This window comes from Echinops telfairi, unplaced genomic scaffold, assembly GCF_000313985.2.
Source record: "Echinops telfairi isolate 266 unplaced genomic scaffold, ASM31398v2 ScPeMD7_7469;HRSCAF=8507_1, whole genome shotgun sequence".
NCBI lineage: Eukaryota > Metazoa > Chordata > Mammalia > Afrosoricida > Tenrecidae > Echinops > Echinops telfairi.
In genome coordinates, this window is record NW_022111373.1 from 129,324,927 (window position 1) to 129,331,642 (window position 6,716).

Below are 6,716 nucleotides of genomic sequence, written 5' to 3' on the forward strand. Positions count from 1 at the left end.
GTTTCACTAATTCCTGTAATACAACTTGGACTTCTTCCTTCTTGATCACTTACTACCAGTTATATTTTGTTTGCTGACTGTGTAGTTCTTCTATCTTTTTGATGCTTTCTTCATCATCAAATATTTTGCCCAATGAATCCTTCTGTAACTTGATCATGCATTTTTCTCAATTTCCTTCATGTCATAGGTTTGGAATATGTTGTTTTTTGGCTTTCTAACTCCAGGTCTTTCACATTTCATTATAATGTTTCACTTGTCTTTATGAGCTCCCTTTGAAAGTTTTTGTTTAGCTTTTTACCTCATCATTTCTTCCATTCTGAATAATTGGTTATTAATCATTATTATGCACATTTCCCTTTCCAATAATCAATACCATTTTATAGACAGTATTTATCATTTACACTTTAAATATATAATTTTTCTAAGATTACTGAAAAATGAAAAACAGCTTACAATTATATTATAGTTATAGAAACATGAGCTAACTATTAAAGAAATAAAATATTGAAGTTTCTAAAGGAATACTCAGATATATTTGTATTTGACAGATTAAAATATAAATTAATTACTACAGAAAAACTTTCAGTAAAAATTTGAGATCAGGCATTTATCTGTAGGGAAATTATATATATGTATGTGTGTATATATGTGCATACATATGCCTGTAATTTTACCTAAACTTACACATGTACATATACTGCAAAGTCAGAAATTCAAAAACACCAACAGCTCTGTAGGAGAAATGTGAGGCTCTCCACTCTTGTAAAGTTACAATTTCAGACATCCAGTGGAGTAACTCTTCTTTTCCCTTCAAGATTGCCATGAGTCAGAATCTACTCCCTGTCAGTGAGTTTGAGGGAATTAGGAAGGTTTATGTAGACATGCATGCCGACACATAAACACAGACATCAAATAAAGAAAGAATTGAAGGTTAACACAAATCTATGCTTATTCAAAATTTGGTCTTGGTTTTGGTGTTTACGAAAATGTATTTTAAAAGGGGACATTTGCTATTCATATTTCATCAATAAAAACCAAGGAGTGCAGATAATTTGCAATCTTAGATAATCCAATTTAAAATAAATTTTCTTCTTCTTCATAGGAGTCTTCCTTGAAGAAGAAACCAGCTGCAGGAAGACTGAGTCATGGATGTATTTATTTATAATTATTCATTTTTCCTATATTATAATGATTCATTTTTCCTATACTATGTGTTAAACCTAAATTTATTAAAATTGAATTGCAAGATAATGTGGGACTGTTTATTGAAGTCAATTCCGGGGATTTAAACTGATTTATTTGTCTTCTACCCTAAAAATATCCATAGTGTCCTCTGGCCTCAAGAGGAAGAGAATCCAACTCAACACAAGCCCAAGGTTGATTGCTGCAGGCAGATGTCAGACCTGCCTCCACCCTCCATCCTTCCTACTTTCTTCTAACACCAGCGATCTCTCCCACAGCACTCAAGTTCTCTACTGAGTTCGATAATTCCTTGCAACGACCACACAGAACTCATGGATGATACATGTGATTATGGGGTTTCTTAGGGAAGCTAGCACTACAAGATGAAAACGACATTCTTTTGTTCACATGCCTCTCCTCAGCCAGGCAGGCAGGCTTATCACTCTGGTCCTCTGCCTCTCAGACATGTGATCCCTCTGTCTCTGCCTACATGGGCCAGGAAGCCCAGCAAACCCTCCAGGTATTTTCTTGGCCTTCATGTCTCAGTCTATGGCGCCTCTGTTGCCTCCACCACTTTAGGATCTCACAGTAGCTCTTCAGTTGGCCTCTATCTTGATAATCATACAATTATTGTCTTGCTTCCAAGATGGCTTAATCTCACACCAAACAGAATGCCCAACTAACCAGTTTCTGCTTATTCGGATTTCACCCACCCTACTCACATGGTGGAATTACAAATCATATGGCGGGGTTAACAAAGAGATGGATAGAGGAACCATAAGTAAGCAATTATACTTCACTTAACTCTCTCTGCTGAGATTTTGCATTTCCACTCCAGACAGATTGAGTCAGAATCTGTAATTTAACAAAATCGTTGAGAATCATTTGTGGATCTTTAATAATGTAGACTTTGATTCAGAATATCTCAGGTGGAAATGCAGACGCTCAGCATCGGATGAAACTAGATGAAGCAGTCCAGAGCTTTGTAGAGGAATTACTTTGACAAATATGACATAATCTTTCTTTTAAAAAGAGATATAGCCATGTTTCAGCTGGTTCATTATTAGACCTCGGAAAGTAACTATGCTTGGCTGCTGAAGCATTTTGAATTATATTGTGAGTGACTTATTTTAGACTTTAAAACATTACTTTATCTCTATTCTGCCAATACACCACAAACGTTGGAGTAGATCAATGAAGTTTTATTTTTATTCATTTTCGAAAGCACACTGCCAAAAGTATTTTCTCCTTACTGCCACTGAATATTCAATTTCTCTTTATCTAGATTGCTTCTAGGTAACCAAGGCCTGAAATATAAAAGTAACTATGTCTTTTATTAGTAGAGAAGAAACTATAAATCATAATGGAAAAAAACACTAAAATCTTTTATGTAGAGTAAAAATCAATTACTTTACTATAGTTAATTTATATTTGAATTTATAAAATAACACCCAAACTGAAGCAAATCTACTACCACCAAGTCAATCCTGACTCATCGTGACCCTTCAGTACAGGGTAGAACCGCCCCTGTGAATTTCTGAGACTGTAACTCTTTAAGGTATTAGAAAGCCTTGTCTTTCTTCTGAAAACAACTGGTGGTTTCGAACTGCTGACCTTGAAGTTAGCAGTCCTATTCATTACCCACCGCACAAGAGGGCTCTTTTAAAATTTTAAAAACATATGCATTTAAGCATAAACTAACTGTAAGAGAAATATGGATTGACTTAATTGCTTAAATAGAAAACGCATTTTCAAGAACAATAAGAATTGATAAATAACTGATAACAATATGAATGGATAGCTAATCTCTAGAAAAGAAGAGAAAAATACACCAAATAGTCTAAATTAGTGATGAAAATGCTACAACGATGTACTACAGAGAAAATATTTTCTGTAATAAAGTTGTTGGTACTTGATTTCTTTATTTCCAAACTTACTGTATGTTCCTACAGTAGAACAGCGCTCTCCACCCACTCACTTTTCACATTGAGCCCTTCCTCCGAGAGACATGAGGGCATTTTTCAATAAGAAATAGACACATGTGCAGAGGGGGCCATGGCAGCTGCCATAATAACCTATGTAGCCCTTTATTTACATCAGCCAGCATGTGAACAGGGCAATGGCACAGGAAGAAATGCTCTCCCCACTTCTTACTAGGAAAAGGTGGAAGCACAAGCACGCGCAGGGGAGAGAGAGAGAGAGAGAAAGTGAGCAAGAGTTCTCCCTTTCTTTATTTGAAAACATTGAAACAACACTGGAAATATTTATATGTTGAAGATTTGATAGAAATACTTGTGAAAACATCTTAAGTCTTGTTTTACTTTGGAGAGGAGCTGTTTGACAGCTTTCTCGAATTCTACCATGATAATTGGTTTGTTTACATTTTATACTCTCCTGGTAATTTATATTTTCTGAGAATTTGAAGTCAATTTTCAAATGCATTTAAATAGAGCAGAGAAAAATATTGTCTTGTAATTAGTTTTCTCTGTGTGGTTATAGTATTACTCCCTTGTTTGATTAGATTAGCTAGTGGTTTATCTATTTAATTGGCTTATTTTCAAGTACCAGCTATTGCATTTATTTATCAAAGCTAGTATTTACACATGCTAATTGTTAAAATAAGTGCCTGGGAGGGACAAATGGTTAAGCATTTGATTGCTAACCAAATTTTGAAGTGTTTGCAGTTCAAAACCACCCAGAGGCATTTCCAGGGCTAAGTCTGGAGTACTGCTTTACTGAAAGGTCACAACTTTGAAAGCACATATGGACTAATTCTACTTTGTACACATGTAGTCCCATGAGTACCTATCGACTCAGTGAAATGAACAAAAAAAAAAACATTGTTTATAGGCTCTTATGTTTATGGATCATTTTTTTGTTCCATTGGCTTATTTTGTTATTTTTCCCAAAGTCTTGAGATTAGCACATACTTTAGCTGTTTATACTCTGTAGTTTTAGATGGCGTATTTGATTATAACAATGGAATTGGCAACTTTGACCTGTCCGTGAGCAACAGCATCAGCAGCTGCTTGGAATTAAGAGTGCAGGATGCTTTTATGAGGCAAGGGATGTGGGAATTGGGAATCACAAAGTCCAGGCGGTTCTAAGTACACCAAGAAGGACAGCTCATGGAGGTTTTACCTATTATACAAGGGACTTCCGTTAAAGTAAATGAATAAATAGTGATTGGTTGGCATTTAGATAGTGGTTACAAAATTGGGTGAGGTATATCTGTTTGGGAGCAGAATACAAGGAACCTCAATTTATAAGCTGAGCAAGTAGCGATTGGCTGACATTTTGACAATAGTTCTAAAAGTGGGTGCCTCTGGCCTGGGAACAATACAATGAGATCCTTCTTGTGCTTCCACAATGAGGGCATGTGTGATTCTACTGTTTACCTTGAGTCACTATCTATTCTGAGAGTTGTTTTGGACCTGGTATCCTGGACAGAGCTTATTATAAAGCAAACAAAGACGCTAAGCAAATAGAATAAATCCCTTCCCTGGAATCATTTACCACATAATTTTCTCAGGGGCTAGTGAAGAGTTGCAGAAGTGATAACCTCATTCTGAATCCAGGTGTTATTTTTGATTCAACATGGAAATTCAGCCTCAGAATTTAGCATAGCCGTCATCTCATGTCAAGAGGCTTAAATTAATTTGTGGTATTCTTCCTCAAACCACTTCTCCCAATGTTTTAAAATCAACTTGATTAAAGCATGAGTTATATGCATAAGCTGCAATCATTAAAACCATAAAATTTGATAGATAAGTCTAATGCATGCAGCTGTGGTGCTAACAAAGCAATTATGTAGCTCATGTGAGTAAATCTAGAGGCCCTGCTGGTGCAGTGGTTAAAGCACTTGGCTCCTAACCAATAAATCAATGGTTTGAACCCACCAGCTCTGCCTTCCAAATGTCACTGCTGTAGCTACTGTCTGGGATATACTGCAAGATATACTGCATCTTGGGATATACTGCAAGATATACTGATACTGCAAGATATACTGCATACTGTCTGGGATATACTGCAAACCTCAAAAAAACCCCAATGTGCTGCTGAGTTCTTCAAACATTGAACTCTTCTGCACAGTCTGCCTGAATCTCTTCCCTTTTACACACATCAGGGTTTTCTTGTATTTTTTAAAGTTATTATTTGTGACAGAAAGAAGTAGATACTTGAAATGAGAACAGCAACAGCAGAAAAACCCCAAAGAAGTGGGCCTAATATTTTCTAGAGATTGATCAGCAAAACAATCTCAAAGGTGGAGAACAGAACTAAGAGTGGGGAAACCCAGTAGGCAGCCAGGGTGCTCAGCTGGAGCTGTCCACGTGACTCTCTTTGGCTTGGTCTAAAGCTGTCCTGTGCTTGGTGGTGAACCTCTATCCTCTCGCTTTCCATGGAACTTCTATGCGTGGCTGCATGCTGTGGCCTTGGTGGAATCCTTTGTCCCAGGAAGACCAACAAGCAGCCTGCTTAGAACTGTAATGTGACTTCCTAGACCAGTGCTGGAGCTTCTAGGTCACCACAGTCTTATTTATATATGTTTTTAAGAATTAAAAATAAAAGAATTTTGTAATATGTTTTCATTTCTGTTTTGATTTATTTGTGATGGCATGAGAAGAAAACACTAAAATCAATAGATTAAAGGAAAACAAAACAAACCCCAAACCAAAACCCAGATATCTTTCCCAGTGTCAGGCTTTCAAGCCTCCAGTGAAGCGAGAAAGACATGTGAAAACAGCTCCTCTTATTCATAAAGTGGCACTTCTTTATCACCTTTAAATGTAATGTATCCAAATTAAGCAGTCTCTGAGTAATGAGTGCATTCCTATCACTTATACCGATGCCATCCTCTCACTCATGAAGCATTTCCATTGTGTAATTAAATGGTTACATACCAAGTGTGACATACTTCCACGCAATACTTTATAGAGTGAAAACATCCTACCAAAAGCAAAGCATAAGTCATCTTCAGATATCATTAGGTGGTTTATAGGAATGTCAACTAACATATTTGCAAATAAATGTTCCTGTGCCTTAATCTTTATTTTCTGGGGATGTCATTTAATAAAGCAAAAACCTATTTATGGACTGTTTCCTAAACAATCAGTTATCATAGGCATGAAAAGTTCATTTAAGGGAACTTCAAAATTAAATAATGACTTTAATTCCCCCTTCAGTAGTTACAGTGAGAGAACACATCCCCTGTTGTATCATGGATATATATGCATTAGCTGACACATATTACAATCATTTTAAGTTGAATATAAAAGGCCAGAGACCATGCAACTCAACTGAGTTTTTCAGATTCTAGTCCTTTTGTGGAGGAGAACCCAAATAACTTGAATGTCCCTAAACCAGTTGCTCTGGACTTAATTCCAATTTATGAACCCATGTGTTTCAGAGTAGAGGTGTGTTCCAGAGAGCTTTCAGTGGAGGGGAGGGGTTGGGGAGTAGATGGTGTTTCTGGAGAGACTGGACCCTCTAACTTTGAAATGAACTATTGAGTGTTATTTCATGAAAGAACCCTA